The following is a 10,862-nucleotide window of genomic DNA, read 5'->3' as shown; positions in this document are numbered from 1 at the left end:
GCATGCTGATTGAAAAACAAAACGTACACCCTGCTGTCAGAAGAAAGAAGATGACTACTTCCCCATCTCCGCCTCACCGAGAAAGTCCATTTTCTTATTGACTGCCCTGAGTCATCATAGTGTTTTCAGCTGTTCCCCCTCCCAATGACTAGCACCACTGCACCCCAATTGAAACAAAAAATTGGTGGATGGACCGCCACTTTGGGGAGAGAAGGCAACATGGAACTGTGGAATTCATATTACCTAGACTGAGAAATGGAAACTGGCTTTGTGCCTTTCTTGCTGTGTGACCTTGAAAATCCCACATTCTTTATGCTCCAGTTATCTCATCTGTACAACAGGGATTCAAATGATTTCTCTACTTCACTGGGTGGTGATTAGGACCTAATTATTCACCACGTGAGAAGGTGCTTGTAAACCACCATGCCAGCAGACACTTAGGGTATCACAGAATAAAGGGAACTTCTTAAGAAAGGGCAGGGGACGGGCAGCGTCGTCCATCTGCTGGAAACAGGCTAAGGGCCAAATTATTATTTTTTCAACTTGAATAATGCACTGAACCCTTTTTAGAAAAGTCTCAGATGCAAGCACCGACTTCAGTGACTCTTACTATTTCTTATACACAAAGGAACGTAAAACTAGGTTTTGATGTCTTATGTTTCCTATGTAATTTATAATGAGAGCATCATTTAGGAGCAGTGAGCTAGGACGTTCTGGATTGAAGGCCTGAGGAAAAGAGTGAAAGGGGAAGAGCAGGCTGTAGAAGGAGAGTGTCTGACCTCATCCTTGTTTTTCTTTCTCCCACGGAGAATATAACTAGCTGTATTAAGATCAACGCAACTGCTATGGGCTGAATCGTGCCCCCCCCAAAATTCATGTTTTGAAGTCCTAACCCCTAGTACCTCAGACCATGACCATATTTGGAAACAGGGCCTTGAAACAGGTGATTAAGGTAAACTGTGGCCATTGGGATGGGTCCTAATCTAATCTGACTGGGGTCTTTAAAGAGAAGATTAGGAAACAGAGATGGACAGAGGGAATACAATGAGAAGACAGAGGAGAAGGAAACGTGAGGAAACAGGGAGAAGGCAGCCCTTTGTAAGCCAGAGAGAAGCTTCAGTGGAAACCAAACCTACTGACTCCTTGATCCTGGACTTCCAACCTCCAGGTCTATGAGAAAATATACATTTCTGTTGTTTAAGCCACCCAGTCTGTGGTACTTTTTTATTAGCCTGGGCTGACTAATGAAATTACATAAAGTTCATGATTTTTTTTTTAGAAGCTGCTTTGTGCTTTGCTTCTTTGGAAAGAATACTATGTCAGGACAGAAGATATTGTTGTAAATATGTATGATTTGCATATGTGAATATTAATGGGTTAACTTTCTATGGACACAGGGTGGGGTCAGGGGAGTGGCAGCAGGAGTTGGGGTGTTTCACTTGTTTCTGTCCTGTGACGACTGCCTGATGGGTACAAGGCTTGGGTGCCAACACAGGCCAAACAGTGATGATCACATTTAAAACGTTTCTTTCTAGTGTGGGCCATGCCACGCTGCAGTATATTCATAAAATTGAATACAGCCATTAAAATGAACAAACCACAGCCACGTGACACAACATGGCTAATCTCCTAAACGTAACGGTAAAAAATACAAGTCACAGAAGAAGACAAACAGTATGATTTCATTCATATAAAGTTCACAAACAGGTGGCTCAACTCTACCATACTGGGACGGATACCTAGGTCATAAAACCAGAAAAGCAAGCAAGAAAGTGAGTCTCCCAAAAGTGGGGATAGTGATGACCTGGAATTGGGGGGGAAGACATAGCTGTCAGGGAGGGGACACAGAAGATAACAAGGTGCTTACAGGGTTCATTTGTTGCCCACAGGGGTTTGCTTTATAATTATTCATTGAATTATGCAAATTTTTACAATTTTTTTCTTGTATAAATCACATTAAAAAAACGAGGAGAGGGCTTCCCTGGTGGCGCAGTGGTTGGGAGTCTGCCTGCCAATGCAGCGGACACGGGTTCGAGCCCTGGTCCGGGAAGATCCCACATGCCGCGGATCTGCCTGCGCGTCTGGAGCCTGTGCTCCACAACAAGAGAGGCCGCGATAGTGAGAGGCCCGCGCACTGCGATGAAGGGTGGCCCCTGCTCGCCACAACTGGAGAAGGCCCTTGCACAGGAATGAAGACCCAACACACCCAAAAATTAATTAATTAATTAATTAATTAAACCCTTAAAAAAAAAACGAGGAGAGCTGAAGCGAATATGGCTAATTAACTTCTCAATCCTGGTGGATCTGTGTTATGTCATTAATTATACTTCTCTGTAAGTTGTGAGGTTTGTTGGCATTTTTTTGTTTTTTTTTTTGTTTTTATATTATTATACCAAGTGAATGAAGCTAAACAAAAAAGAGTACATACATCGTACATGTTTTTATGGAATTTTATATTCCATTTGTATAAAATTCAAGAAAATGCAAAGGAATCTAGAGTGGCAGAAAGCAGATCGGTTGATTCCTGGCAGGAAGGGGGTTGGCCAGGAAGGGGCAGGAGGGAGGGAGTGTGAGGAAACTTTTGGGGGTGATGGATGTATTCATTATGTTGATGGTAGTGATGGATTCATGGGTGTATACTTATGTCAAAATATATAAAATTACACACTTGAAATGTGCACAGTTTATGATATGTCAATTATATATCAATAAAGCAGGTTTTTAAGAAAAACTTCCTTGTGCCTTTTCATATGGTTCACATAGTCTTCAGTATACATATATTGCTTAAAAATGAGGGAGATATTTTTTAAATAATCAGAGAACCCTGAGCAAAGAACTTTGATGCTGTCTCCCAGGTAGCTGTATATGTGTTTGGGTCAGACATAGGATTCAATTATGTCAATATATGTTTGTTCTGCCTTTGATAGAAAAGGGGCCTCCACTCTTCTCTCTCCCCATTTCCCTTCTCCCTTCCCCCCTCCCCCTCACTCTTTCTCTCCTTTCCTCTTTGGCTCTCACTCTTGCTCTCTCTCAGAAAATCCTTTTCTTCAGCCGAGCACACGGCTTTAGAAGACGTGACAACACTCATAATAATGATAAACGATCATTTCTGTTGCTGAATAGTGTTTTATAGTTTATAACATGCTGTCTCATATCTGTCTTTTGATTCTCACAACAATCCTTGGGTGTAGCAATAGGAAAATAAAAGGCAACTGTAACCGCTTCTGCCTTCTAAGGAGGGTGGTAAATTTCGTATCAGTGGGCAAATAAATCTCTTTGTTGCCATCCACTTTCAGAGACTGTCAGTGAAGACAGCAGATGAAAGATTCAGCCATTTCTTTTACTCCAGCTCCCTCCCTTCAGCCTTGTGATGGCCTCTTAGGTTTAATAGAATAATGAGTCACTGGGATGCAAAGATAGGTCCAGACCTGAGTTGGGGGTTGTGGCAGACATTCTGGTTGCCTACCCAAAATTTATTCTTCTCTTCTTACTTACACAGGGCCCTGATTTTGTTGGAGGTAGCAATGTGCCAACTGAAAAATTAGATTTCTCAGGCTCCCCTCCAGAGAAGAGTGCCCATGAGAGTAACTTCTGGCCAATTGAATGAAAGAATAACTATAGTATGAGACTTCTGGGAATGCTCCCTGAAAAGGGGGCACTGACTCTGTTGGCAGGCCCCTTATTGGCCTTCCCTCTTCCTCTACCTGAAACATGGATGTAATGACTTGTGCTGCAGCAGTCATTTTGCAGTCCTGAGGTGATCTTGCTTGAGGACAGTAGGCTTGTGCTAAGGATGGCAAAATGGAAAGATGAGAGGAGGTTAGGACATTGATGAGATTGTGGCACTACCTTACCAGCCCTAGAATGCCTACCTCCAGACTTCTTTTACATGAGAGAAAAATCATAAACCTTATTTAAGGCATTGTTTTACAGGTCTCTGTTGCAACAAAACACAGTCCTGAGTGAAAGGGAATTGATGAGCTGCGTTATTCAGTGTTTTGAAGTGGGGGAATTTCTGGGATGAATCCTACAGAAGGGTGCTCTAAAAAGAAGGGGAAACGAGCAACATGGTTTTCTCGACACAAACCTCTTTCCTCAAGTCTCATATAAAGCCTGCTGTACATATGTAGATGCCGTGTGTGCATGTGAGGGGAGGTTAAGGAGAGGGGGTTGTGGTTCCTCTTCAGTGTGGCATGCAAAGGGACAGCAGCTGTGAGCAGGCAAGTTGATCCACCAGGCTCATTCCAAATAAACAGGATCTTGGAGCTAGAGGATGAGGAAACATTCACACTTCCCTTTTATGCCAGAGAGACTGCTAAAGAAGCTTACCTCACGGCACGTGGGGTGAGTTTTGAACCAATACCATCTGAATTTTTAAAACCTAGATTTGAATCCCAGCCCTACACTTATTACTACCTGTGTGATTTGGGGAAAAACCTTTAACCTCTCTGGGCCTCAATTTTTTCATCTGTAACAGGAGGAATTGGTCAAATTAAGTTCTAAGGTCCAATCCAAACCTTCTAGGAGTCCATTTAAAACATATCATTGGGGCTTCCCTGGTGGCGTAGTAGTTAAGAATCCGCCTGCCAATGCAGGGGACACGGGTTTGAGCCCTGGTCCGGGAAGATCCCACATGCCACGGAGCAACTAAGCCCGTGCGCCACAACTACTGAGCCTGTGCTCTAGAGCCTGCGAGCCACAACTATTGAGCCTGCGAGCCACAACTACTGAAGCCCGCACGCCTAGAGCCCGTGCTCCACAACAAGAGAAGCCACCGCAATGAGAAGTCCGTGCACCTCAACGAAGAGTAGCCCCCGCTCACCGCAACTAGAGAAAGCCCGCACAGAGCAACGAAGACCCACCGCAGCCAAAAATAAATAAGTAAAATAAATTTATACCAAAAAAAAGAAATAAAATATATCATTAAGGTAAAATTAAATCTATTAAGCACTAAATAAAAATTAATTCAGCTTTATACAAATATGTACTTCCTAACAATGAGAATCCACCGTCTCTCAAACCACAGTTCACAGGAGAACAGGATCTCCAGTTAGATGAGCTATGAATGCCTAATACAGTTCCTATACTGTAATCCTTCCCTTACTTCTGGCTCCTCACACCTAGGTGCATAGGTACATTTACATTAGAAAATCTGCTTTAAACCTTGAAATTCATTTCCTTTAAATAAAAATGAAATAGACACAATGGGATATTTAAATACGTTCTGGCACCATCCCAATAGCACAAGAATGTGCGACATGAAGCTGGTAACAGCAGGACCGTGGGAGGACTTTATTAGGCAAATCGGGTAGTTTATTAAACACCCCAGGGCCTTCTCATCATAAATGCAGCTAAGCGGCCCTGGAGTAATGGGGATGGAGCCCCTCCTGAGCTCTAAGCTCTTTATTCTGACGTTTAATGAGCATGAATAACCAGGGATGGATGATATTGTTTATGAGTCCTCGTGAACCCAGGAAAAGAGTGACTTCAAAGGTTCCTTTGGGATTTTTGAGGCCTTGTCTATAAAACGTGTCTGAATTAACTGGGTTCTACCTCATCCTCAGGACCTTATCTTCAGCTGGACTGGACCCCCCCAGGAACTGGGTAAGTGGAGAGTCTAGAGCCTGAATCCTTCACCTGTGAGTATGTCATTGAGTTATTTGCCGAATTATCCTCCAAATGATCATTTGTGTCCTGTTCTCTGGCAGCCTACATTATTGTAGTTGAATAGGGGACAGCTTTCTGTTCCCTGCAACTGGAAAGCAGTTTAAATGCATCACACCTGTAAACAGAGCTAATTGACGTCTATAGAGTAACCCAAAGAAGGCAGGGATTCCCCAAGAGCAGTGCTCCCCATCCCAGGAGGTATCCAAGCAGAGTCAGAGACCAAATAGAAATTTCATAATCAAATGGGTGGGGAGATAAGAGGGCTTAAAGGACTTCAGTTTTCTTTTCAGTCCTAAGAGATGGGGATTCTGTGACATATAGGAGCAAATGCTACTCAGTGTGAGTAATACTACTTGTTGTTTAAGGCTTATTACGCACCAAGCACTGTGCTGAATACTTTACTTCAGTTCTTTCATTTAATCCTGACATATAAGAAAAGGCAGCCCTGTACCCCTTTCACATGGTACTATATCTGAATATCTGCAGACGAGGGAACTGAGGCTTGGGGCATTGGAGAAACAAGATGCCACAGCCTGTATGTGCCAGGCTGGGTCTGAGGGCCCCAGAGCCTGTGCTTTGTACCTCTGCGGGGTACTTCACCCACACAGGGGCATAGGATGCAGCAACTAGCTCATACAGGGAGCTGACTGGGCCCCACCCAGAACCGTGTATCCTCCTCTAGCCACCGTTTTTCAAGGGTCTGTGCACAAAGACAGAGGAGAGTCTGGGGTGATGGAGCTGGGAAAACAGGAGTTTGAGGCTGAAAGGTCAAAAGGCTGCTGTACTGAGACCGTGAGAAAGGTCATCAGAGGGTACAGCACTGAAGCTTTGGTTTCCTAAGAGGGGCGTTCCGGGGAAGGGAAGTTCTAGCCGAAAGTATTTCTGTTCCTTTGAGTCGCAGCCTTAGTTCCTCTGAGACACCTTGGCTGGGTGCGATGCTTGAGGCCAGAGCCAGCCCCTATTCCCCTCCACACCATCCCAAACCCCTCCTGGCAGGGAACCATCACCTCTGAAAACTGAGCTGTGCCCCTGGAGCCCCTCCCCACCCCCCCACCCCTCCGCCAGCCTGTTCAAGAACCTGCCTGAGTCACCTGGGGCTCTCTGGCTACTTACAGACCCTGAGATTAGACTCAGTAGAAGGTGGGAGAAAAATTCAAGAGACTTGGCATCCCCCCCACTGCCCCACCCTCTCTCTCTCTCTCTCTCTCTCAAGGCAGCCCCCAGCGGTGTTTGTTCTCAGAGAAGCCCTGGGAAGAAGGATGGTCACTTTCCTTTTTCCCACAGATAATTGAAGAGAAGTAAGAAAGTACCTGTGTTTGAAGGCAAAATGACGACAATTAATCTCTAAGCATAGGGCCTCACTGTTAAATTCGTTGGAGAAACAACTTCAGGAGTTTAACGACAATCGAGAGAATGAAATTTAATTAAGAGAAATAGTAATTAAATCGGGAAAGAAGTTTTTGCAAAGGGGATGGTGCAGGAAATTAAAACCAGTAATGCTGAAAAATGTGGTGGGCAGAGATGGGGGGTGCACTTGGTGGAGAAGAGGAAAGAGCAGACAGAGCAAGGCGGGTTGGGAGGTGCAGAGTGTTTGGCACTAAGGCAAGGTCTTTGGAAATTGGTCTCCTTGAGAGACCAGGTGTCTGGCTCTTCCAATTTGGGCCTAAATAGGCCACCTCCTAATGGGGACAAGCTCTCCCTCAGGAAAATAGAAGTATCTAGTTGGATAAAGTATTAAAAAAGCCGTGGACTTGAAGTAGGGTGACCAGGTGTCCTGATTTTGCCCAGGACCGTCGCAGTTTTAATACTCAGAGTGCCATGCTCCAGGAAACCCTCAGTCGAGGGCAAACTGGGACTGCTGGTCACACTAACATAGCTGCAGATAGCCCTGGTTCCCAGCTCGGCTGTGCAGTCAGGAGCTCCATGATGCTGGGTGAGTCACTCCATCTCTGTGGGCCTCAGCTTTCTCACCTATAAAATGAGCTGTCCTGGGCACCTCAAAAGATTAAAGAAGTTGCTATATGTCAACGTCTAGAACAATGTGCATGAAGAAAAGCTTGACAAATGGGAGTTGAACTGAACAATATCAATAAAGAAAACATAAAATATTAGCAAACACAACCCAACAACACATTAAAAAGTAAAACACCGTGACTCTTTCAGGGATTCCCCAAGACCACCCACATGTTTGTTGATTTTCTAGAATGACTCACAGGACTCGGCACATAGTTGTACTCACAGCACGGCTAAGGTTTATTACAGTGAAAGGATACAAAATAGGATCATGGAAGGAAAAAGACACAGGTGAGTTCTGGAGAAATCCATGCAGGCTTCCTATACTCTTTCCCTCCTGTGAGGGACACATCAAGCATGATCCTTTCTCTAGCAGTGAAGAATGCAACCATGTGTGCGATGTTTCTGCCCAGAAAGCCCGTTAAAGACACAGTGCCCAAAGATTTTATTGGCAGTGGTTGCCTAGGCACAACTACCAAAATTCCAGACTCTCAGAAGGAAAGCTCGGGTACAGGAGAAATCACATCATCAATCAGCCTTAAATGCCAGGTCTGCAGACCACCAGCCAGGGGCCAACCTTGAAAACTGACCTCTCTAAAAATAGCAGTGTTCGGCCTGCTATGTTAACTCTTTTCATCACAATGACAGAGTGGAGCTCATTCTAGGAATGCAAGGATAATACACATAAGTGAAAACTTGAATCTGGACACCAAGCTGCTGTATATACCCTCAAATCCTGGCTGGGTGTGCCAGGCCTTCACTGGTCCAGGCTTATGCTTACTGTACGAATGCCATCCACTCTGCTAAACAAGCTCTGATCACTACCAAATTCCCTGCCAAGAATTTACCACCAACCAAGGTCTTCTTGGTCTTGAGTCAGAACACTGGGGTTTTCTCAGTTCACCATGACATAAACAAGTCTCTGGACTAAACAATCCAAATAGAAATCGTGCTCACCTTGTGCATGAAATAGGCCATATTTACATTTACATTAAGGCTATCCACTTCCAGTGACCCAAAATGCTTGTGTTTCCAATTTGGGGCACCACCTTTCTCAAGGTGGTTACCAGAGCAATGAATCAAAGTTTGCTGATTTCTTGCTCCGCAGGAGAGGTGTTAGAAAAATAGAAGTCATTCAAGCTAGTGGTGGGGAAGGGTTTCTGGAGTTTAGAGATCAAGAGGTTCCACAGCTGCTGCAGATGTGAGAGAACTAGGAAGACAGGAGGGCGGGTGGTGGTTAAAAACATCGCTGAGAATTACAGACTGGCTTCCCCTTTAGTATGTATTGGTTTGCTAGGGCTGCCATAACAAATACCACAAACAGGGTAGCTTAAATGATAGAAACATATTGTCTCACAGTTCTGGAGGCTAGAAGTCCAAAGTCGAGGTGCTGACAGGTTTGGTTCCGTCTGAAGGCTGTGAGGGAAAGAACCTGTTCCAGGCCTCTCTCCTTGGCTTGTAGATGGATGTCCTCAAGTTCACGAGGTGTTCTCCCTGTATGGCTGCCTGTGTCCAAACTTCTCCTTCTTAGAAGGATGCAGTTCATATCAGATTAGGGACCATGCTAATGTCTCAGTTTAACTTAATTACCTCTGTAAAGACCTCATCTCCAAATGAGGTCACATCCTGAGGTATTAGGGGTTAGGACTTCAATATATAAATTTTGGAGCACACAATTCAACCCATAGCAACTTGGGAAAATGTAAGTGAAAACCAGAATTACTTTTAAATAACTTTCATTGGAGGACTGTGTTTCTTTGCACACTTTATTGTATTTGTACAAACAATAGCCCAGGAATATTCGAGCTGTGTGGAACAGAAGAGAGTAATGGGAGGGTAGAAGGGAAGGGGAGGGTCAAGGGAAGAGGAGAAAAGAAAACGAAAAGAAAAGGAGGAGGAGGGGAATGGGAAGGAGGAAAAGAGGAAGAGCAGTGAGCAAGGTCAGACCACCAAGCCTGCACCAGCTTCAGAGATCGGTGAGAGTGACAGCTCACCACTCACCTAAATTTGCTTTAATTTCGGTTTACTAAACGCACCAACAAGAAGTGCAGAGGATACGCACACATCACTACAAATGTTTGCTGGCCCCTCCCACCATCGCTTACGTCTCATGGAAGTGTTCGCAAGTGTGGTGGACCCGACAGCTCTCCCACAGTGGGACATGTGCCGGCTAGAGCCTTTTACACCATCCGGATGGACAGACGTGGGGGAGTGCCAAGCCAGTATCTAATGGCCCACCCAGTAAGGGAATCCCTGCCAGCACAGTCATGAAAGACTTGCAGCACCTTTCATGTTTTTATTGCCTCCTGGAGCTGACTGAAGGTTTCAGTGCAGCAAGGCTACCGCAAAAGGAAGTCTGACAAGAGTTTGTTTTGCTCATTCAGGCAGCACATGCTCTCTGAAAAGAGGTACTGCCTTGAGTCAAAGAGAACTGAAGGGAGAACCAGGACTCTGCAGGCTCTCGGGGCCTTCCACTCCACTGCCAGCTGACCGTGCGTACCACCAGGTCACAAATACACAAAACGCAAAGCCACCCAAGGCAGGTGGATTTCCCCAGATGCAGTGCAGAGACTGCAGGACAAATAGCACCACAGTTAAAGATTCAAAGAGAAAGGGGGACAAAATTAACACACTTGTACCTGCGATGGGCCTGGAATAAACCCCGCCGTGCGCCTCGTGTTTTAGGGAGCCGGGACGCCCAGTCCGGGGCTAGCCAGATCTGCCCTGGAGCCGAAGCAGACGCCCCCGAGGGAATTCAGCGCGTGCTGAACTTTGAGAGCCCCTCTTTTAAGTCTACAGCCCAAACCAGTTTAGACAGGGCCCTGGGAGAATGAGCTTCCGTTTTCTTCCCAGCAACTACTGTCTATTAGAACAGCTTGAGACCATAGGGGCAGGCAAGAACAGGATTTACCACCTGCATCGCCTATGACCAGCGTCGATAGGGAGAAAGACAAGTACTTGGCAGGGCTAATTTAACCCTCTTACGTGTAATTCAAGTTCTTCTCGTGTCTTCATTTGCTTTGTGAGGTACAAACTTCCAGCCCTTTACCCAAATGGAGTGATCTAGACTGTGTATGACTACACCTGTGACTTCTATTTAGTTAATTTGCATGTTGTATTTCACCTTTAGCATGGGAAGGAGACCTAGTTGCCAGAGCGGCCAGGAATAGTATTTAAAAGTT

General features: G+C 45.1%; 1 protein-coding gene across 1 annotated transcript in view; it reads left to right on the top strand.

Moving 5' to 3' along the window:
- The first annotated feature begins 5,523 nt into the window (after positions 1 to 5,523).
- The window catches only part of LOC118896396, a 33,181-nt gene continuing 27,842 nt past the window's right edge, over positions 5,524 to 10,862 (top strand). Inside the window, exon 1 of the mRNA XM_036854168.1 lies at positions 5,524 to 5,639. The gene's annotated coding sequence lies outside the window, so the exon portion shown is untranslated. The remainder of the gene's footprint in view (positions 5,640 to 10,862) is intronic.

The sequence above is a fragment of the Balaenoptera musculus genome, chromosome 6 (genome assembly GCF_009873245.2).
Source record: "Balaenoptera musculus isolate JJ_BM4_2016_0621 chromosome 6, mBalMus1.pri.v3, whole genome shotgun sequence".
NCBI lineage: Eukaryota > Metazoa > Chordata > Mammalia > Artiodactyla > Balaenopteridae > Balaenoptera > Balaenoptera musculus.
The sequence above is the reverse complement of the archived record's forward strand: the minus strand, read 5'-3'. Positions and strand labels throughout refer to the sequence as shown.